Source organism: Somniosus microcephalus, chromosome 7 (assembly GCF_052327205.1).
Source record: "Somniosus microcephalus isolate GS21.2 chromosome 7, FLI_Smic_1.0, whole genome shotgun sequence".
In the NCBI taxonomy this organism is placed as follows: Eukaryota; Metazoa; Chordata; class Chondrichthyes; order Squaliformes; family Somniosidae; genus Somniosus; species Somniosus microcephalus.
Genome location: NC_140993.1, coordinates 210001089 through 210025186, shown reverse-complemented (window position 1 = coordinate 210025186; position 24098 = coordinate 210001089). Strand labels below are relative to the sequence as shown.

The window sequence follows — 24098 nt, the reverse complement described above, 5'->3', positions numbered from 1 at the left end:
GGTCTGGATCTTGTTGGTAAAATAACGGCGAGACAATGACACACGCCGTTATTAATACGCAAATTAGCCAGCGAGTTCAGGGGATGAAGAGATATACCGTGAGTTGCAAATCTCCAGAACTTGCTGGTCGATTTGCGTCATACAAACAGTATCAGGTCCTTAGCATCCCCATTATTTTTAAGAACCTGCTGTCACTCCGCTATTTAAGAATGGCAAGAGAAGGAAACCAGGGAATTATAGACCAATTAGCATAACATCTCGTCAGGAAATTGCTAGAGTCTATCATTCAGGATAGGGTGACTGAACACCTCGAAAATTTTCAGTTGATCAGAGAGAGCCAGCATAGATTTGTGAAAGGTAGGTCATGCCTGACAAACCTGATTGAATTTTTTGAAGAGGTGACTAAAGTAGTGGACAGGGTAATGTCTATGGATGTTATTTATCAAAATGCCTTCTGGAAGTCCATATAAAGTCCCACATAAAAGACTGTTAACCAAGGTAGTAGCCCACGGAATTGAAGGCAAATTATTGACCTGGTTAGGAAATTGGTTCAGTGGCAGGAGGCAGAGAGTAGGGGTAGGTAATCTAATTGGCAGGATGTGACCAGTGGTGTCCCACAGGGATCTGTGTTGGGGCCTCAACTATTCACAGTATTTATTAACGACTCAGATGATGGCATAGAAAGCCGCTTATCCAACTTTGCTGATGACACAAAGACAGGCGGCATTGTCGGCAGTGTAGATGAAAGCATAAAATTACAAAGGGATATCGACAGATTAAGTAAATGGGCAAAACTGTGGCAAATGGATTTCAATGTAGACAAATGAGGTCATCCACTTTGGACCGAAAAAGGATAGAACAGGGTACTTTCTAAATGGTGAAAAGCTAAAAACAGTGGAGGTCCAAAGAGACTTAGTGGTCCAGGTACATAGATCATTAAAATAAGAACATAACATAAGAAGTAGGAGCAGGAGTAGGCCATACGGCCCCTCAGGCCTGCTCCGCCATTCAATAGGATCATGGCTGATCCGAATCCAGACTCACGTCCACTTCCCTGCCCTCTCCCCGTAACCCCCAATTCCCTTATCTGCTAGGAAACTGTCTATCTCCATTTTAAATTTATTTAATGTTGCAGCTTCCACAGCTCTCTGGGGTAGCAAATTCCATAGATTTACTACCCTCTGAGTGAAGAAGTTTCTCCTCATCTCAGTTTTGAAAGGGCAGCCCCTTATTCTAAGATTATGCCCCCTAGTTCTAGTCTCACCCATCAGTGGAAACATCCTCCCCGCATCCACCCGATCAAGCCCCCTCACAATCTTATATGTTTCGATAAGATCACCTCTCATTCTTCTGAACTCCAATGAGTAGAGTCCCAACCTACTCAACCTTTCCTCATACGTCAACCCCCTCATCTCCGGAATCAACCGAGTGAACCTTCTCTGAACCGCCTCGAGAGCAAGTATATCTTTTCTTAAATATGGAAACCAAAACTGCACGCAGTATTCCAGGTGTGGCCTCACCAATACCCTGTATAACTGCAGCAAGCCTTCCCTGTTTTTATACTCCATCCCCCTTGCAATAAAAGCCAATATTCCATTGGCCTTCCTGATCACCTGCTGCACCTGCATACTAACTTTTTGTGTTTCATGCACCAGGACCCCCAGATCCCTTTGTACTGTAGCACTTTGCAGTTTCTCTCCATTTAGATAATAACTTGCTCTTTGATTTTTTCTGCCAAAGTGCATAACCTCACACTTTCCAACATTATATTCCATCTGCCAAATCTCTGCCCACTCAATACAATACAATACAATACAAATCGCTTTATTGGCATGATAAGGTACATCTTATGTTGCCAAAGCATCAAAATACATTTATGGTTGAACACATAAACGCGGTTCCATTCATACAGTGTATAAACAGGTATATCCCTGAGTTTATAAATATATTTTCGCCTTGTTTATATATACTCTTGTCTTAGTTTACTGGTTGTCCCTCTGTTCATGGCAAGCTGTAACATAGTGTGCCGCCAGTGTTACACAGCTTCTCTCCTCCCCCAGTAGGAATGGGAGTTTTTGGTTGTCAGTCAGATTTCTGAATTCAGGGCATATTTGTGAGAATTTTTGATAGAAATTCTCTCTGATGCCCTGATATTTTCCACAGGCTGTGAGGAAGTGCATCTCTGTCTCAACTACTCCCTGACTGCAGTGAGAGCATATCCTGTCTTCTCTTGGCAGCCTGGTCTGCCTGTGTCTGCCTTTTTCGATCGCTAGGCTATGTTCGCTAAGTCTGTACCTTGTCAAGGTTCTTCTCAGTTTGTTATCCTTTACCATGGTCAGGTAATCAGCTATGTTGTATTGTCTGTTTAGGGCCAAGTAGCAATTGAGTTTGCTTTGGGTTTTTGTTGTTTCTGCCCAATATGACAGATATTTTTCCTTTTGCTTAGCGACGATTGTGTTGGGTCGAATTCTTTGTGTTACCCTGTCACTGTCCTGGGGCTGGTTATTGTTAGTATTGTTATTAGTTACTTTATTGAGTCCCAGGGCTAGTTGACTGAGGGTATTCTTCTTTATGGTCAGCTCTTGGCATTTCAGGGCGTCGTAGTGATAGCATTGGGGGTTGCTCATTTGTAGGTGATTCCAAAATTTGGTGGCTCTTTTTTGGATAGTGATTATTAATGGGTATTGGCCTAGTTCCGCCCTGCATGCGTTGTTTACTGTTTTCCTTTGAGTCCGGAGGATACTTTTACAGAATTCCGCATGTAGGATCTCAATTGGGTGTTTGTCCCATTTTGCAAAATCTTGTTGTGTTAGTGGTCCCCAGACCTCACTGCCATAGAGTGCAATTGGTTCAATTACTGATTTGAAAATTTTGAGCCAAATGCTAATTGGGATTTCTATTTGGATTGATTTTTTGATGGCATAGAAAGCCCTTCTTGCTTTCTCTTTCAGTTCATTCACAGCCAGTTTGAAGTTTCCCGTAGAACTGATTTTTAAGCCCAAGTATGTGTAGTGAGTGGTTTGTTCAATTTTGGTTGTTCCTACTGTGAAATTTATTGTGGGTCCATGTTGTTTGGATCTTTGCTGGAACACAAGGACTTTGTTTTTTTGGGGATTTATTGTCAGGGCCCAAGTCTGGCAGTACGACTCCAGCAGGTCCAGGTTCTGCTGTAGACCCTCCTTAGTTGGTGACAGCAGAACCAGGTCGTCTGCATAGAGGAGGAATTTAACCTTGGATTCATATAGGGTGAGGCCGGGTGCTGTAGATTGTTCAAGTAGTTTTGCCAATCCATTAATGTAAATATTAAAGAGTGTCGGTGAGATTGGCGAGCCCTGCGTCACCCCCCGCCCCTGTGGGAAGTATTTTGTTTGTTTGTCTCCAATTTTAACTGCACATTTATTGTTTGTATACATTGATTTAATTACATCATATGTTTTACCTCCTACCCCGCTTTCGATAAGTTTCAGGAATAAACCGTCATGCCAGATGGAGTTGAAAGCCTTCTGGAAATCTACAAAGCATGCGTAGATTTTGCTTTTGTTATGGTGAACGTGTTTGTCAATTAGGGTCTGTAGGGTGAAGATATGATCGGAGGTTCTATAGTTTGGCAGGAATCCAATTTGGCTTTTACTCAAGACATTGTGCTCTTCAAGGAAGTTTATAAGTCTTTTGTTTATGATGCTACAGAATACCTTCCCCAGGTTACTGTTTACACAGATGCCTCGATAGTTGTTTGGGTCGATTTTGTCCCCACTTTTGTATATGGGTGTTATGAGTCCTTTGTTCCAGATGTCAGGGAAATAACCGACACTCAGAACCAAGTTGAAGAGTTTTAGGATAGCCAGTTTCAGTTTGTCGTCTGCGTGTTTAATCATCTCGTTTAGTATGCCGTCTGTCCCGCAAGCTTTTCCTGGTCGCAGGTCCTTGAGTTTTTCAAGAAGTTCTTTTTCTGTTATTATGGCGTCTAGCGGGTTTTGGTTATCTTTTATGGCCATTTCAAGCTTTTCAAGTTTTTTGCGTATTTGGTGTTGCTCTGGTCCTAGTGTGTTTTTCTGGTATAATTTTTCAAAGTGGTTTACCCATGTGTCCCTATTTTGAATGGACAAATCGTCGTGTTGTTTTTTGTGTAGTGTTTTCAAGTTGTCCCAGAAACAATTCGACTCAATGGATTCCTCCATGGAGCTGAGTGTATTCTTAATAAATTGCTCTTTTTTGGTCCTGAGTGTGTTTCTGTATTGTGTTAGCGTCTGACAATAAGTAAGGCGTAATTCCTCGTTTTCTGGATGTCTGTGTTTTTGGTTTGATAGTTTTCTAAGTTTTTTCCTCATGTTATGGCAATCATGGTCAAACCATTTTTCATAGTTTTTTGTTTTGGGTTTGTTCTTGCGAGCTTTCAAGTTTGCATTTGTTGCCAAATTATCAAAAATATTGTTTAGTTTACTAACTGCCCGGTTTACGCCTTCTTTATTGTGAGTGTATATGTTATCCAGAAAGGTGTCTAAGAGAGCTTGAGTTGATGCATTGCTAATTGTTTTCTGGTATTTTTCCGTGTCGTTTTTGGCCCATCTGTACGATTTTTTGGTGTTGTACAGTTTACTGGGTTGTGTTTCTATGTTGTTTGTTTCTGTCTTTTTGAGAAACATAGTAATTTGACTGTGATCTGACAGTGTTGTTTGTGGTTTGACTGTGAATGCTCTGAAAGAGGATGGGTCCAAGTCTGTAATCATATAGTCTACTGTGCTGCAGCCAAGAGGTGAGCAGTGGGTCGATCTTCCTAGGAGGTCTCCTATGAACCTACCATTGACAATGTACAGACCCAGGTTTCGACAGAGCTGTAGTAGCTGTTTACCGTTGGTATTTGACTGCTTGTCGCAGTTATGCCTGTATGGAAGGGAAGGGATGTCAAAGTGGTTATTCCCGAATACGTAATTGTTTCCCTGATTATTGGTGAAGTCTGGTTCTTCGCCCGTTCTTGAATTGAGGTCCCCACAGATCAACACGTTCCCCTGGGCCTGGTATTGGATAATTTCCCCCTCCATGTTGGAGAAGGTGTCCTCTTTGTAGTACGGGGAATCGATTGGAGGGATATAAAGTGCGCAAATGTAAACATCTTGGGTGTTTGAGATAATCTCCCTCTCAAGTTTGAGCCACATATGGTTTTCGCCCTTTTTTATAAATTTGATGTAATTCTTAAGTTCTGTTTTAAACCAGATCAGTATGCCTCCGGAGTCTCTGCCTTGGGTTACACTTGGTAATTTATTGGAGGGGACCACTAGCTCAGTGTACCCTTGGGGACAGCCGGTGTGTCCTTTTCCTTTATACCAAGTTTCCTGTAAAATGATAATATCTAGATCTTTAGTTTCCTCTATGAACTCTGGGGTCCTACTCTTCACTTCTCGCAGTGAAGAGCGTAGACCTTGGATATTCCAGGTCGAAATATATAAGGATTTCATGTTAAGTTTTATCTTTTTCTATGATAGGTTAAAGAGTGGTACGTGTTTGTCGTGTCTAAGTGTGGGGAAAAAAAAAAGATCACCCCAGTTGTCTACAAAAGTTAATACAATTTGGTTACAGTTCTTTCTATTAATTAGTCCTTGATCCATAAGGCAGAAGTAGATGCTGCTGCACATCTGCTTATTGTCTCTTAATGGATTGTTTCTGTCTGAGGTATTGCGTACGTCCTGTGCATCTCTCCCTCTGTCTGGCTGGTAGCGGTCCTATTCCCCTGTGGGACAGGAGTGGTGCAGGTCTGATAATGTTGTTTTGCATGGGGATCCTCTCCGGTCTCGGTTGGTGTGGTGGTGGTCTTTGTAGTGTTCCTGATATGTACCCCGCTGATCTCTGGTGGTCGGGGGGGGGTCCTCTTGGAGTCTGGGTATGGACCCGGTTAAAAGCGACGTCCTTCAGGGCTTTAGCAAAGATCGATATTTTTTGCCTTTGGATGTGGACGTGGTCGTAAAGACATTCTTCATCGAGGGTGGGGTGTTGGGCCAGGTGTACGTTGTGGTTTGATTCGCATTCTGTTGCTATGCTGGCATTTATCTCATGAATTGTGTTGTTGTTGAAGTCTGTTCTCGGCAATATTGTGGAAACAGTGATTCTAGTGTTTGGAAATGTACTGCTTGCCTTCCTAATCATTGCTCTGAGCGATGTTGCTACCTCTTTCTGTTTGGCCTTTAGGTCATTTGTGCCCGTGTGTATTATTATGTGTTGGGGGGAGCCTAATCTGGCTTTGGTCAGCCATCCCATGGCTCTGTCTGTTGTTGGGCACCAAATCTTTTCTACTTTATTTCTAGGGAAGAGCTTTTTCTCCCATAGAAATTTCCCATTTGAGTCTATGAGTATTACGACGTCAGCCTTGTTTGTGTTTACTGTCTGGTGGCTTTCGCCTGGACTCATAGTGTGTGTGCTGGGCTGGGGTGTCTGGTGTGTGCGTACCTCTTGTGAGCGGCTCGCTTGTGGTTCCATGGTGGTGGGGGAAGATTGCGAGTCAGCATGCTGGTCGGTCTGTGTGGCACCCCTTGTATTGTGTGTCTGTTGCTTTTGTTCCGTGTGGGAGTGCAGCCGTTCCGTCCGGCTCTGTCTTGTCTTATCTCTAGTCTCTGGTTGCTGGTCTAATGGTGTTTTCTCTCCTCTATGGCTCTCTTCTTTTTCCTGCAGCTCTTTCACCTGATTCTTAAGTAGATTCACCTGGTTATCAAGTCTATTCAGCTCTCTCTTGTGTCTCTCCCTCTCCTGCTTTTGTTTGTCATTCAATTTGAGGACCTCCTCTCTAAGTTTAACCATCTCTATCTCTAATTGATAAAATTTATCTTTTGGTTGTATCTGGCTGTGTGATCCCGGGGTATGTGTCTGGTCGGCCCTGGAAGGCTCACTCACTTCCTGGCTAAGCTGGTCGGCCCTGGAAGGCTCACTCACTTCCTGGCTATGCTGCTCCCACTCACTTAGCCTGTCTATGTCCTTTTGCAGGTTTTTTATGTCCTCCTCACTCATTGCTTTCCCTCCCATCTTTGTATCGTCGGCAAACTTGGATATGTTGCACTCGGTCCCTTCCTCCAAATCGTTAATATAGATTGTAAAGATTTGGGGTCCCAGCACTGACCCCTGCGGAACACCACTAGTTACTGATTGCCAGCCCGAGAATGAACCATTTATCCCAACTCTTTGTTTTCTGTTAGATAGCCAATCTTCCACCCATGCCAGTATATTACACCCAATCCCGTGATTTCTTATCTTGATCAGTAATCTTTTGTGTGGAACCTTGTCAAATGCCTTTTGGAAGTCCAAATACACTACATCCACTGGTTCCCCTTTATCCACCCTGTATGTTACATCCTCAAAGAATTCGAGCAAATTTGTCAAACATGACTTCCCCTTCATAAAACCATGCTGACTCTGTCCTATTAAATTATGTTTATCCAAATGCTCTGTTACTGTTTCCTTAATAATGGACTCCAACATTTTGCCAACCACAGATGTTAGGCTAACTGGTCTATAGTTTCCAGCTTTTTGTCTACTTCCCTTCTTAAATAAGGGTGTTACATTAGCAGTTTTCCAATCTGCCGGGACATTTCCTGAGTCCAGGGAGTTCTGGAAAATAATCACCAATGCATCCACAATCCCTACCGCCACTTCTCTCAAGACCCTAGGATGTAGGCCATCAGGTCCGGGGGATTTATCTGCCTTAAGTCCCATTATTTTACTGAGTACCATCTCCTTAGTGATTTTAATCGTCTTTAGCTCCTCCCCCCCCCCCCCATTGCCCCCTGTTTGTCCAGTGTTGGGATATTTTTAGTGTCCTCTACTGTAAAGACTGATACAAGATATTTGTTCAGCGTCTTTGCCATCTCCATGTTCCCCACCACTAGTTTCCTGGTCCCATCCTCTAAGGGACCAACGTTCACTTTAGCCACCCTTTTCCTTTTTATATAGCTGTAGAAACTCTTGCTATCTGTTTTTATATTTTTTGCTAATTTACTTTCATAATCTATCTTCCCTTTCTTAATTAATCTTTTAGTTATTGTTTGCTGGCTTTTAAATGCTTCCCAATCTTCTATCCTCCCACTAGATTTGGCTACTTTATATGCCCTTGTTTTCAGTCGGATACTATCCTTTATTACTTTACTAAGCCACGGATGGCTGTCTATTCTTTTACTCCCCTTTTGTCATGCATAGGTACAGAAAATAATCAAAAAGGCTAATGGAATGGTGGCCTTTATATCTAGAGGACTAGAATACAAGGGGGTAGAAGTTATGCTGCAGCTATACAAAACCCTGGTTAGACCACACCTGGAGTACTGTGAGCAGTTCTGGGCACCACACCTTAGGAAGGATATATTGGCCTTGGAAGGAGTGCAGTGTAGGTTTACCAGAATGATACCTGGACTCCGTGGCCTAGAAATTCATTGTAGCCACTTTTGGGGCGGTAAAGTGGGGCGGCCGCTAAAGTTTGCGCCCGCCGCCAAATTGAGGCCACTTCTCCGATATTCATTAGCTTCGCCCTAAGAGTTTGCTCGAGCGCTAAAACTGGTGCTGGACGCCTCTCTTTGGGCGCTAAGCCGGAGGTGCTGATCGATAGCGCCGAGGCCGGGCGCAGCGCAGGTGCGGCCATCTCGTGATTGACAGCAGACACCCTGGCGCCGGCCAGCTCTTAAGGGGGGAAGGGTCGACTGTGTCTGCTGCCACGCCCTGGATAGTGGAGCCCTCCAGCTAGGCCTGAACACTGCTGCTGGACCCAAATAGCGCCTAAAGCTATGCAGAAGGCCCGTGAACGTGCGCAGCGCTTCTCAGAGCGTGATCGGAGTGTGCTGGTTGGTGCTGTGGAGAAGAGGCGCCATGTTTTGTACCCGGACAATGGCAAGAAGGCGCCGTTCCGCGTCTACAGGAGAGCCTGGAGGCATGTCGCCAGCAAGCTGTCAGCCAACAGCGAGGTCCCCAGGAGCGGTGTCCAATGCCGCAAAAAGTTTAATGACCTCACTCGCATTGTCAGGGTGAGTACCCTTTCCAGTGACCTCCTCATCCTTGCATGTGCACCTCACATTATGAGCAAAGGGACCTGAAAGCCCTAATGGCCAGCCCTCATCCAGCAGTGATGGGACAGGCATGAACATCAATTGCACATTCTGCACTTGACACACTGGCCAAACTATTCCACCATGGCAGGCAGTGCACACAAGATCAGGGCGACACACTGGCCAGGCTATTCCACCATGGGAGGCAGTGCACACAAGATCAGGGCGACACACTGGCCAGGCTATTCCACCATGGGAGGCAGTGCACACAAGATCAGGGCGACACACTGGCCAGGCTATTCCACCATGGGAGGCAGTGCACACAAGATCAGGGCGACACACTGTACTTAGAGGCCGTCCTTTCTCTTGCAGGCCAAGTTGGCTAATAATCGGAAGAGCCGGACTGCGACCGGGGGAGGCCGACCCCAGATCCAGACGCTCACCGAGCTTCAACATCGCGTGGAGCGCATCATGGGTGCCCGGGTGATTGGCCCTGTTGCATGTGGAGATGCCGACCCTGTTCTGGGCACCAATGGTAAGGACATCCACGTTTGGACCTCTCTCGTCCCACTTGCGCATCAGATCTACATCCTTTGCCACTGTCCGACCAATGCGCTGAATGCCACCACTCATGCATCCCTCGCTGACGCCCTCTCCTCAGTCTAAAGCTACTCTTGTGCCTTCCTGCTTTCAGATGGTGAGGAGGTCCCTGAACTTGCCAGTGACAGCCCCTCAGAAGAGGAGCAAGAGGAAGGCGGCCCATCAGGGGAACCCTCAGCCGCGGCCACCCAGGCCAATGTAGGGGACACGTCTTCCCTGGAGGGGAGCGTGGCGGAAGTGTCGAAGGGGAGGGAGCTCATGGGACCTGCGGCCTGCAGAAACGCGGGAGGGGGTGGAAGCTCGGCGGCCTTCTCCCCAGAGGGGGGATGCGTCGGAGGGGAGTCCAATTGCTGGGCCCAGCGGCGTCCAGCAACGCAGGAAGGGTCAGCCAGCTCGGCGGCCTTCTCCCCAGAGGGAGAGTCCGGCCTCCAGTCCGGAGATGGTCTTCGCCGAGGAGATGGAACGCCTCGAGGACTTGTCCGCGAACTCGGAGCGCCGGCACACGGATCTCATGGCAGCAGTGGCACGATTGCCTGAGGCCATCGAGTCCCTCTCTCGGAGTGTGACCGAGTTCGGGCCCTCAGAGGCCACCAGTCGGGCGGAATTCGGGGCAGCTCTGGCAGCGACTGGCCAGGTGATCAGTGGTGCCATCCAGTCACTGGCTGCTCTGATGCGGTCAGTGAACAGGTCAACACGGACACTCACTGCTGCCACACTCGCTGTGTCAGCCAGGCATCGCCAGGGCACCCGGCGCGCTGCAGCAGCACAGCGGTCTGTCCCTCGGCAGATTGGTGCGCATGCTGCAGTGCTGGCCCGGGCGAGTGCCAGTGTCTCAGGCGACCAGCGAGCGCCTGCCATCCGCCACTGCCACTCCCCCAGTGGAGCTGCCAGGAGCTGCTGCAGCGACTGATGCTGGCCAGCCACAGCTGCAGCATTCAACAGCCGCCCGCTCGACGGCCAGACCTCGACTAGGCCGACCCCCAAGGGCATCTGCCGTCACGACATGTGCCCCTCAGGAGCCTGCCCCCAGCCTTGCAGCAGCCAATGGCCTTACTTTGAGGAGCAGCAGGGCGGGCAGGGGCCACACAAAGATGGCCAAGGCATCGCCCTAGCGGGCCAAACAGTCGAATGTGTGGCCAGTTGTGTTTGTTTTTTGAGGCCGAGAATTGGATGTTTGTTTTTTGAAGGCCGATGATGTGATGTTTGTTTTTTACGAAGGCCGAGAATGACGGCCATTTTAGTTGCACTATTTTGTTAATCCTCTCCAGGTTGTGGGAGCGAGTAATGTGTTTGAGTGTTTTTTGGGGGTTTCGTCTGTTTTTGGTTTGCATGTGGGAAGGGACCAGAGTTTGAACAATAAAGCATTTTATTTATTAACATTGTCCATGTTTGATCTTTGAAGTGTTTGTTGCCTTAGCCGGCTGAGGGCTTGCGGAGCGGCTGCAATCATGTTCTTTCATTGGCACAAGCCATTCCCTGACAGGGGGCCTAGAAGTGACGTTCAATAAGCCGCCGACGGGCGGCCCTTGGACCTTGTGCCTCCCTCCTGGGCTGGTACTCCTCGTCCTCCTCCTCCTCCTGAGGTGGTGGTCCAACGTGAGGTGGCAGTGCCTGAGTCCTGCGGATAGCCAGGTTGTGCAGCATGCAGCAAACGACGACAAATTGGGAGACTCGATCCTGCGAATACTGGAGGGCTCCCCCGGAGCGATCGAGACAGCGGAACCGTTGCTTGAGGACGCCGATTGTTTGTTCTATGATGTTCCTAGTCACTTGATGGCTCTCGTTGTATGCCTCTTCAGCAGGGGTCGTGGGCACGCGGAGCGGGGTCATGAGCCAGGTACACAAAGGATAGCCTTTGTCCCCGATAAGCCATCCTCTTGGGGGAGGCTGTGCCTGGAACATGTCAGCCACAGTTGTCTGTCGCAGGATAAAGGCATCGTGGCTGCTGCCTGGAAAGCGGGCATTGACAGCTAGGATGCGCTGCCTGTGGTCACACACCAGCTGTACATTGAGGGAATGGTAGCCATTCCGGTTGCGGTAATCCTCGGCATGCTCAAGAGGTGCCCGCAAAGCCACATGCGTGCAGTCAATGGCGCCCTGCACCATGGGGAAGCCCGCTATTCTTGCAAATCCCACTGCACGCTGCTGCTGCTTGTCCAGGGTCATGGGGAAGGAGATGAATTGATGTCTCCTTGTGAAAAGGGCTTCGGTCACCTGGCCGATGCAGCAATGCACGGCGAACTGGGAGATGTTAGCGATGTCCCCAGTAGTGGATTGGAAGGAGCCGGTGGCATAGAAGTTGAGAGCCACCGTCACCTTCACTGCCACCGACAGAGACGTCCTGCGCATCAGCTGTGGCTGCAGATCTCTGTGAAGCAGCCGGCAGATGTCTGCAACCACCTCCCTTCTGAATCACAGCCTCCTAACACACATCGCGGCAGACATGGTCAGATAGGAGGTCTGCTGGCGGTATACCCTGGGTGGGTAAGGCCTCAGTTGGCGACGCCTGTTGCCCCCTCTGCGTCTAGCCAGGGCTGCCACTCTCTCACGCCGTCTGTAAGCCCTTCTGGCATAAGGCTGAAAGTCAGCGTTGCCACCCAATGCAGCCCCCATTATATGCTGGCAAACACTGAGCTCTCAATGAAGGCAAAGATAATTGCTAAGCTCTGGCCTGAGCCAAAAATACCTGTCCTAGTGTTGGTCCAAACCAGTAAGCTCTCCTCCTTGGTCTCTGTCCAAAAAACCGTTGCACAAGAGCGAATGCTGCAAAATGGCGGCCCTTTATAGTGCCGGGTATGTGCCCTTTAATTAGCGCTCCCCGCGGCCCGGCTCGGCTGTGTACCGTTCCACTTCACAGTCGTTAGGGCCGCCCGGTGCACAATGGGCCGGCGCGAGTGAAGTTCCGGTTTGGGGCGCATAAAGGGCGTTGCACTAGTAAATGACGTCATGATCTGCGCGCGCAGCAGGGCGCGCGCTAAGACTTTGCGCCGGCGCTAAATGTGTACTGAAGTTGGGGCGAGGCGCAGATCGCGCTGCGCCCGGGCGCTAAGCGCCTAGCGCTCGAGATCTACTCCTCCTAAGGCGCTAACGGCTGGCGCGCCCAACTGAATTTGTAGGCCCAAGGGTTAAATTACAAGGAGAGATTAAACAAATTAGGGTCATATTCCCTAGAATTTAGGTGGTTAAGGGGTGAGCTGATCGAAGTTTTCAAGATATTAAGGGGAACAGATAGGGTAGATAGAGAGAAACTATTGCCGCTAGTTGGGGATTCTCGAACTAGGGGGCATGGTCTAAAAATTAGAGCAAGACCTTTTAGGAGTGAAATTAGGAAACACTTCTACACACAAAGGGTGGTAGAATTTTGGAACACTCTTCTGCAAATGGCACTTGATGCTAGATCAATTGTAAATTTTAAATCTGAGATTGATAGTTTTCTGTTAACCAAAGGTATTAAGCGATATGGGTCAAAGGCAGGTATATGGAGTTAGGTCGCAGATCAGCCATGATCTCATTGAATGGCGGTATTCTGCTGTGAGCGTCTCACCTCCTGACTCACCAAAGCCTTTCCGCCATCTACAAGGCACAAGTCAGGAGTGTGAGGGAATACACTGCAGTTGCCTGGATGTGTGCAGCTGCAACAACACTCAAGAAGCTTGACACCATCCAGGAAAAAGCAGCCTGCTTGATTGGCACCCCACCCACCACCTTAAACATTCACTCCCTCCACCACCAGCGTACTGTGGCTGCAGTGTGAACCATCTACAAGATGCACTGCAGCAACTTGCCAAGGCTTGTTCGGCAGCACCTCCCAAACCCGCAACCTCTTCCAACTAGAAGGACAAGGGCAGCAGGTGCATGGGAACACCACCACCTCCAAGTCATACACCATCTTGACTTGGAAATATGTCGCCGGGTCAAAGTCCTGGAACTCCCTACCTAACAGCACTGTGGGAGTACCTTCACCACACAGACTGCAGCGGTTGAAGGAGGTGGCTCACCACCACCACCTTCTGAAGGGCAATAAATGCTGGCCTTGGCAGCGACGCCCACATCCAATAAAGTAATTTGAAAAAACAGGCTCGAGGGGCTGAATGGCCTTGTTCATATGTTTCTCTGGATTTACACATTAATGAAGAAGACAGAGGTGGAGAAGAAGACGAAGAAGACGGAGGTGGAGAAGAAGACGAAGAAGACGACGAAGAAGACGGAGGTGGAGAAGACGACGACGAAGACGGAGAAGACGACGAAGAAGACGGAGGAGGAGGAGAAGCAGCAGCAGCAGCTTAGACTGCACATTTCTGCCCGGGTTGGCCCAATTCCCCAATCACCAACAGTCCTACACCTTACCTTTCCTCTGTCACTCATCATCACAATGTCCCCTTGGCCACAATGCAAAAGTAAAAGCCAACACAAAATAAACATTCCAAAGCAAATTTATAAATCAAAGCATGCCATATTGCATACAAAAGTCAACTAATCATCCTTGTGCACAATCTAGCAATCTCTGTGGCATCAATTTCAGCTCTCCTGACCTTAGTTTGAATCTGGAGCCAAATCAAGCGAATCTCCAGTGTCCAGCAACAGTGATGTCATCAAGCCGGCTATGCAGCCAATCACATTTAAGAATTCTCACAGTCAGCAAACCAGGAAGTAAAATGCACAAATTCTAATTTACTTTTTAGAAAATTTGCAGAGAGTGAAATAAAGATTGGGGCATACACATAAAATTAAAGTAGAAGCTGAAATATCAAACAAACATTAAAAAAAAATTATTTTAAAAACTTGTAATTCTTAATCATATTGAGGGAAAAAATGTACATCCACAAGTATAAGATTAGTTTTTCCATGGCCAGAATGGTTGTTCAGCAGTCAATACGCTGTAAAAAACAAGGCTCAACTTTTTTGGGCAATAAACAGCGTTATTCCAGCGTAATAGGGGAAGTTTTCATCCTTCAGTGTGATTTGAATTGATTGCTGGCTATGGGGAGTTTCATAGCGCAACTTTTGGCGTTGCAGGGAATGACTGACCGCAACTTCCGTATTTCCGCGCTTATCTACGCACGTGCTAAATCCTGAAGCTGAGGCCAGTTTCAGGGGGTAATGATGGCGAACGCTGACAGTTTCGCCATTGTTACCACCGCAAAATCCAGGCCATTATGAGTGGATATTAAGTATGGGAGTGAGGGAGGAAGAGGATGTGCCCAGCCTTGGAAAATATCTTGAAGACGGTAGCTCTAAATCAAGAGGCAAAACACTTATTTAAAGTAAAATACTTAGTTGGAAATATCTGTATTGTTCAAAATCGATGGAGAATAAAGGTTATTCATGAATGCTTAAGGGATATTCTGAAGTGTTCCTCTGATCCAAAGCATTCTTTGACAAACAGAAAGAAAAATGTTATTTCAGACTTCAAAAGGTTTCCTTTATTTTGGTACAGAAATGCCACTTGAAACTTCAAATCACATGTAATTATATGAACCTCAAGACTTTTTTTCAGTATAAGGAAACAAGGGCCCTTGAGTATATCATTTAATTGTAGTAGAATTGGTGGTATTGATTTCATTTAAATTAAGTAAAGGGTAAGTCATGGCAGCAAAGCTCGGCCCCGTTGCATGCTCCTCCTGCACTATGTGGGAAATCAGGGACACTTCCTGTGTCCCTGACGACCATGTGTGCGGGAAGTGTATCCAGCTGCAGCTACTGGCAGACCGCATTGCGACGCAGGAGTTGTGAATACATACTGGAGTATTCGCGATGCTGAGGACATCGTGGATATCACGTTTAATCAGTTGGTCACACTGCAGGTAAAGGCTGCACAGGCAAGAAGGGAATGGGTGACCGCCAGGCAGAGTAGTAGGCGCAGGCAGGCAGTGCAGGGGTCCCCTGTGGCCATCCCCCTCTCAAACAGATATACCGCTTTGGATATTGTTGGGGAGGATGGCTTATCAGGAAAAGGCAGCAGCAACCAACTTCCTGGCACCATGGGTGGTTCTGCTGCACAGGACGGGAGGAAAAAGAGCGGGAGAGCTACAGCGATAGGGGATTCTATTGTAAGGGGAATAGATAGGCGTTTCTGCGGCCGCAAACGAGACTTCAGGATGGTATGTTGCCTCCCTGGTGCAAGGGTTAAGGGTGTCTCGGAGCGGCTGCAGGGCATTCTGGAGGGGGAGGGTGAACAGCCAGTTGTCGTGGAGAATATAGGTACCAACGATATAGGTAAAAAATGGGATGCGGTCCTAAAAGCTGAATATAGGGAGATAGGAGGTAAATTTAAAAATAGGACCTCAAAAGGTAGCAATCTCAGGATTGCTACCACTGCCACGTGCTAGTCAGAGTAGAAATAGAAGGATATTTCAGATGAATACGTGGCTAGAAGAATGGTGCCAGGGGGAGGGATTCTAATTCCTGGGACATTGGAACCGGTTCTGGGGGAGGTGGGGCCAGTACAAACTGGACGGTTTGCACCTGGGCAGGACCGGGACCGATGTCCTAGGGGGGAGTGTTTGCTAGTGCTGTTGGGGAGGGTTTAAACTAAAATAGCAGGGGGTTGGGAACCTGTGCAGGGAGACAAAGGAAAGGGAAGCAAGGATAGGAATAAAAGACAGGAAGGAGAAAAGCAAAAGTGGAAGTCAGAGAAATCAAGGGTGTAAATCAAACATGGCCGCAAGTAAACAATAATTCAAAAAATTCTAAGAGTGTTAAATAAACAAGCCTGAAGGCTTTGTGTCTTAATGCGAGGATCATTCGTAATAAGGTGGATGAATTAGCTACGCAAATAGATGTAAACAGATATGATATAATTGGGATTACGGAGTCATGGCTCCAGAGAGACCAAGGCTGGGAATTCAACATCCAGGGGTATTCAATATTCAGGAAGGACAGGCAAAAAGGAAAAGGCGATGGGGTAGCATTGCCGGTTAAAGAGGAGATTAACACAATAGTTAAGGAAGGATATTAGCTCTGATGATGTGGAATCTGTATGAGTAGAGCTGAGAAATACCAAAAGGCAGAAAACGTTAGTGGGAGTTGTATACAGACCCCAAAAAGTAATGCTGAGGTTGGGGATGGCATTAAACAGGAAATTAGAGATACGTGCAATAAGGGCACAGCAGTTATCATGGGTGACTTTAATCTACATATAGATTGGTCTAACCAAATTAGTAACAATACTGTGGAAGAGGAATTCGTAGAGTGTATACGGGATGGTTTCCTGGACCAATATGTCGAGGAACCAACTAGAGATCAGGCCATCTTAGACTGGGTATTATGTAATGAGAAAGGATTAATTAGCAATCTTGTTGTGCGAGGCCCCTTGGGAAGGAGCGATCATAATATGATAGAATTCTTCATTAAGATGGAGAGTGAAGTAGTTGATTCAGAGACTTGGGTCCTGAATTTAAATAAAGGAAACTACGATGGTATGAGGCGTGAGTTAGCTAGGATGGATTGGGAAATGTTACTTAAAGGGTTGACGGTGAATAGGCAATGGCAAAAATTTAAAGATCGCATGGATGAACTACAGAATTTGTTCATCCCCGTTTGGCATAAAAATAAAACAAAAAAGGTGACTCAATCGTGGCTAACAAGGGAAATTAGGGATAGCATAAGATCCAAGGAGAGGACATATAAATTGGCGAGAAAAAGCAGTAAACCTGAGGATTGGGAGCAGTTTAGGATTCAGCAAAGGAGGACAAAGGGATTAAGAGGGGGAAAATAGAGTATAGAGTATAGAGAGTAAGCATGCAAGGAACATAAAAACTGACTATAAAAACTTCTATAGATATGTGAAGAGAAAAAGATTGGAAAAGTCACGCATAGGTCCCTTGCAGTCAGAATCAGGGGAATTTATAATGGGGAACAAAGACATGGCAGACCAATTAAATATATACTTTGGTTCTGTCTTCACAAAGGAGGACACAAATAAACCCCCAGAAATGTCGGGGAACATAGGGTCTAACGAGAGGGAGGAATTGAATGACATCAGTATTTGTAGGGAAATGGAGTTAGGGAAATTGACGGGATTGAAGGCCGATAAATCCCTAGGGCCTGATAATCTACATCCTAGGGTATTAAGGAAGTGGCCCTAGAAATAGTAGATGCATTGCTGGTCATCTTCCAAAATTCTATAGAATCTGGAACAGTTCCCATGGATTGGTGGGTAGCTAATGTAACCCCACTATTTAAAAAAGGTGAGAAGTCGCACAACACCAGGTTATAGTCCAACAGTTTTATTTGAAATCACAAGCTTTCGGAGCGCTGCTCCTTCACCTGACGGAGGAGCAGTGCTCCGAAAGCTTGTGATTTCAAATAAAGCTGTTGGACTATAACCTGGTGTTGTGCAACTTCTCACATTTGTCCAGCCCAGTCCAACACCGGCATCTCCACATCATGGCTACTTTAAAAAAGGTGGTAGAGAAAAAAGAGGGAATTATAGACCAGTAAGCCTGAAATCGGTAGTGGGGAAAATGCTAGAGTCCATTATAAAAGATGTAATAGCAGAGCACTTGGAAAACAGTGACAGGGTCAGACAAAGTCAACATGAATTTACAAAAGGTAAATCATGCTTGACTAATCTACTGGAATTTTTTGAGGATGTAACTCGTAGAATGGATAAGAGAGAACCAGTGGATGTGGTGCATTTGGACTTTCAGAAGGCTTTCGATAAGGTCCCGCATAAGAGACTAGCGTGCAAAGTTAAAGCACATGGGATTGAGGGTAAGGTACTGACTTGGAAAGAAAACTGGTTGGCAGACAGGAAAGCAAAGAGTTGGAATAAACGGGTCTTTTTCCGAGTGGAAGGCAGTGACTAGTGGGGTACCACAGGGATCGGTGCTAGGACCCCAGTTATTCACAATATATATTAATGATCTAGACGAGGGAATTTGATGTAATATCTCCAAGTTTGCAGATGACACAAAGCTGGGTGGGCATGTGTGCTGTGAGGAGGATGCAGAGAAACTCCAGTACGATTTGGACAGGTTGGGCGATTGGGCAGATGCATGGCAGATGCAGTATAATGTGGATAAATGCGAGGTTATCCACTTTGGTGGCAAAAACAGGAAGGCAGATTATTATCTGAATGGCAATAGATTGGGAAACGTGGAAGTGCAATGAGACCTGGGTGCCCTTGTGCACCAGTCGCTGAAGGTAAGCATGCAGGTGCAGCAGGCGGTTAAGAAGGCAAATGGTATGCTGGCCTTCATAGCGAGAGGATTCGAGTACAGGAGCAAGGATGTCTTGCTGCAGTTGTACAGGGCCTTGGTGAGATCACACCTGGAGTATTATGTGCAGTTTTGGTCACCCTACCTGAGGAAGGATGTTCTTGCCATGGAGAGAGTGCAGCGAAGATTCACCAGGCTGATACCTGGGATGGCAGGAATGATGTATGGAGAGAGATTGGGTCGATTAGTCTTATATTCACTAGAGTTTAGAAGAATGAGAGGGGATTTCATTGAAACTTATAAAATTCTAACAGGACTAGACAGACTAGATGCAGGAAGGCTGTTCCTGATGGCGGGGAGTCCAGAAACAGGGGTCACAGTCTAAGGATAAGGGGTAAGCCATTTAGGACTGAGATGAGGAGGAATTTCTTCACCCAGAGAGTCGTGAACCTGTGGAATTCTCTACCACAGAAGACAGTTGAGGCCAATTCATTAAATATATTCAATAAGGAGTTAGATATATTTCTTAAGACTAAGGGGATCAAGGGATATGGAGAGAAAGCAGGGACAGGGTACTGAATTTGGATGATCAGCCATGATCGCATTGAATGGTGGAGCAGGCCCAAGGGGCCGAATGGCCTACTCCTGCTCCTATCTTCTATGTTTCTATGTTTAAGTACATTACAGCAAATACAGATTTGGATCAGAGATTGCATCCGCCAGCTTTTGTACACATGACATTTTTAAAATGAAACTGAATGATATGTTATGTACAGAAAATACCTCAATCCAAAACTCTTAAGGAAATATCAAATTATTACTCGAATCCAAAGCTTCTCCATTACCTTGTCAAGATTTAAAAACCTTAATAAAACAACTTGCATTCATAAAACACCTTTAAAGTAAAATACGTCCCAAGGCGCTTCACGGGAGCGTTATCAAACAAAATTTGACACAAAGATGAGGATTAAATCTGGGGATGCGCAAGAGGCCAGAATTGGAGGAGCGCAGAGATCTGGGAAGGTTGCAGGGCTGGTGGAGGGTACAGAGATAGGGAGAGACAAGACCATGGAGGGATTTGAAAACAAGGATGAGAATTTTAAAATCGAGGGAGAGGAGAGACCATGGAGAGATTTAAAAACAAGAATGAGAATTTAAAATCGAGGCGTTGCTTAACTGGGAGCCAATGTAGGTCAGCAAGCACAGGTGTGATGAGTGAACGGGACTGGATATAAGTTAGGACATGGGCAGCAGAGTTTTGGATGACCTCAAGTTTACGTAGGGTGGAAGATGGGGGGCCGGCCAGGATTGCGTTGGAATAGTCAAGTCTAGAGGTAACAAAGGCATGGATGAAGGTTTCAGCAGCAGATGAGCTGAGGCGGGGGTGGAGACTGGGGAAATTACAAAGGTGGAAGTAGGCTGTCTTGGTGATGGAGCAGATATGTGGTCAAAAGCTCATCTCAGGGTCAAGTACAGCACCTAGGTTGAAAACGGTCCCATTTAACCTCAGACAGTTGCCAGGGAGAGGGATGGAGTCAGTGACTAGGGAATGGAGTTTGTGACAGGGACCGAAGACAACGGCTTCGGTCTTCCCAATATTTAGTTGCAGGAAATTTCTGCTCATCCAGTACTGGATGTTGGACAAGCAGTCTGACAAATCAGAGATAGTAGAGGGGTCGAGAGAGGTGGTGGTGAGGTAGAGCTGGATGTCGTCAGCATACATGTGGAACCTTACACTGTGTTGGTGGATGATGTTGCCAAGGGGCAGGAAGATGAGAAATAGGAGGGGGCCAAGGATAGATCCTTCGGGGAGTCCAGAGGTAATGGTGTGGGAGCGGGAAGAGAAGCCACTGTAGGTGGCTATGATTGAATAGATAAGAATGGAACCAAGTGAATCATAGAATGATACAGCACAGGAGGCTGCTATTCAGCCCATTGTGTCTGTGCTGGCTCGGTGAGCTATCCAATTAGTCCCACTTCTCTGCCCTTTCCCCATAGCCCTGCAAATTTTTCCCCTTCAAGTATCCAAGAAACTCCTCTGATGAAGGAATCTCAGCAACACCATGACAGAACTCTGCAGTATTGTCATAAGAACATAACATAAGAAACAGGAGCAGAAGTAGTCCATTCAATCAGATCATGGCTGATCTTCTGCCTCAACTCTATTCACTGGCCCTATCGCCATATCCCTTGATGCCCTTACTAGTCAGAAAACTATCAACTTCTGTTTTGAATTTACCCAATGACTGAGCCTCCACAGCCCTCTGGGGTAGAGAATTCCAAAGATTCACCACCTTCTGTGTGAAGAAATTTCTTCTCATCTCAGTCCTGAATGGCCTACCCTTTATCCTGAGGCTGTGGCCCCTGGTTCTCGACTCCGCAGCCAAGGGAAACATTCTCCCAGCATCCACCCAATCAAGCCCTGTAATAATTTTGTATGCTTCAATGAGATCCCCTCTCATTCTTCTGAATTCAAGAGAATACAGGCCTAGTTTACTCAATCTCTTCTCATACGACAGTCCCGCCATCCCAGGAATCAATCTCGTGAACCTTCGTTGCACTCCCTCTATGGCAAGTATATCCTTCCTTAGGTAAGGAGACCAAAATTGCAGACAGTACTCCAGGTGTGGTCTCACCAAGGCCCTATATAATTGGAGTAAGACTTCTTTACTCCTGTACTCAAATCCTCTTGTAATGAAGGCCAGCATACCATTTGCCTTCCTAATTGCTTGCTGCACCTGCACATTCACTTTCAGTGATTCGTGTACAAGGACACCCAGGTCCCTTTGAGCATCTGCATTCCCCAATCTTTCACCATTGAGGAAATACTCTGCCTTCCTGTTTTTTCTAATAAGTGGATAACTTCACATTTATCCACATTATATTCCATCTGCCATGTTCTCGCCCACTCACTGAGCTGTCGAGCTCCCCTTGAAGCCTCGTCACATCCTCTTCAAAAATGGTGCGGAGCTTGTGCGTTTGTTTGGGGAGTCACTTGTCAATTTGGGCCTGTGCTGTAAGACTCTCATTGAATTGTATAAATACAAATTGTTGTTGTTGAATTGGCAAAAATAACTCAGGAATAAATCTCTTTTGTCCCTCTCCTTCAGTTCTTCAAAATGGGTATTCCTGAGACACTACAGGCCGAAGGATCCCTGCACTTTCTCTCACTATTTTGGGCTGTCATATAAGCCTGTTCAACATCATTATAGTTCAGTACATGACCATCTTGTTCAATTCCTCTGGCGAATAATAGAAAATGACAAGCACTCCGAGACAAGGGAGGACTACAGAATGTTATCTGTGACCCTCCTACCAACAAAACTGGTGATCATTCCAGCACTGCAACCACAATCTCCAGGCCATACAACAACCTGATCATAGACACAGCAAAAGTGCAGAGACTAGGGCCCGATTTTGTGGATTGTGGGGGAAATGGTCGGATTCCCCGAATGTGGAGTTCTGAGACACAAAAAAATGTCAGCCAGCTGCATGCAATTTTCCCTCAAGTGGCCAATTAATTTCCAGCGTGTGGACAGCCGTGCTGATTGTCCATTTCTAGTCAGAAAGCCCCACAGTATGATATCATCATTCGTGGTGCTTTCAAGGTCCACAGCAAGCATTGCTTCCTCTGTTCGCTTCCAAACGAACCATACAGGATGGCAAAGGAGCCTGCAGCAGTTGTGGCCAGTGCCAGACCCTGAGCTGCCTCCAAATTCGACGAAGCTTCACTGCAGGCATTATTGAATGGGGTTAGGGCCCACAGGGAGGTCCTCTTCCCTAGGTCAGGCAGGAAGAGGCCTCCCACTGAGACCAAGGCTGCATGGATGCAGGTGTCAGCAGATGTCAACTCGAATGTGCATGTAACCTTGGCATTACATGTCTAAGTCCTTCCTCTACTGCCCCACAGAACCATCCAGAGCCCTCGTCCCCACTGTGGAGGAGGAAGAGGCTATGCAGCCAGACTCCTCAGAGGAAGCTCCAACCTCTGAGGGTGCAGCGTCAGCAGAAGTAGGCGCACCCAGCACCAGCGCAGACACTCACACCTCGGGGGGACCTTCGGGACATAGAGTAGTGTTGTCACCTGGTGTTTCATAGCTCACAAGTGAGCCTCAGCAGATTCTGGAGACAGGGACAACAGCGGAGAGTCCTCGTCGGAGGGCGCAGGACTCTGCCAGATCAGCTCAACTGCGCTGCATGTCGACCCTCTGCCTCTGGGTCCATCCGCAAGAGGTGATGGATCTCCATGCACAGATGCAGGAGTCTCTGGCAGGTTTTGTCTCCAGGGTCGCTGAGAGTGTGGAGCGAATGGAGGAGTCCATAGCGACCATGAGCAGAGCCTTTGTGGAGTCATTGGCGCATGAACGCATCACCATGGAAAGGTTGGCAACCTCCATTGAGGAGATAACTCGCCAGGGTACGGAAAACATGGGGAGTGCTCATAAGAGAATGACATCTCTTGAGGAGCATTGGCCATCTATTGAACAAAGAAACCAGACCTTCATGGAAGCCCTTCTGAGTAAGACTGCCAGTGCAGATACGGGTCCCCATGGCCCCCTAAAGTGCAGCAAGGTGCTCTCAAGCCACTTCCAAGCGCTGGCCCTTCTGGCCTGTGCAGCTTCAGGTTGAGTGAGCAGCAGCCTGGTGCTCATCCTGCTGTTCCTGGTTCTGCTGCTGCCGCCTCTGCTGCTGAAGATCCTCTAATGGCAAGGGAAGGAAAAAAAGACGCCCCATGCTTCTCGTAGATGCCTCCGCTGAGGAAGCGCTGAGTGAGGGTGGCGAGAGGGGCTTCCCAGGAGATCACATTGGAGAAGTGTGTGAGGCTCCAACCTTCCACAGCTGTGCCTAAGCCTTGAAGAAGTAGCCCCAAGCCTGCAGCAACAAGGTCCTTCACCAAACAAATGCTGTCCCTTTAAATCGCAGCTTTCCCGAATGACCTGCAGCTGACAGCAAGCAAGCTGGCAAGCTTCACGCCAGGTTTCATCAGCGGGGTTCCCCGCAGGCGTGTTTAGCGTGGGGAACCCCACAAAATCACAACGGCCCCTGAAAATAGGTTTAAAGATGGTAATAATTGGTAATTAGTGTTCCGACAGCCAGTCCCGCCAGCGGCGGGTGGGACTGATTCGGGTCGCGGAGAAACGACAGTCCGAAAGTCGGATGGGGCGGGGAATCAGGCGGGGGGGGCGGGTCGCGACCCCCTATTTCTGTGATTTTCGGCCCCCGCCCGCCTGAAAACCCGCCCGACGGCTGCCAGAAAATCGGGGCCTAGGTTTTAATGAGAAGGGGTGAATTTGGGGGGGGGGGGGGGGGAATGGGAAGAATATAC

The 24098-nt window shown here is 47.2% G+C and overlaps 1 protein-coding gene across 2 annotated transcripts in view; it reads right to left on the bottom strand.

Moving 5' to 3' along the window:
* Nucleotides 1-24098, bottom strand: part of LOC147115102 (uncharacterized) — a 280011-nt gene that overhangs the window by 147249 nt on the left and 108664 nt on the right. The window lies entirely within an intron of this gene.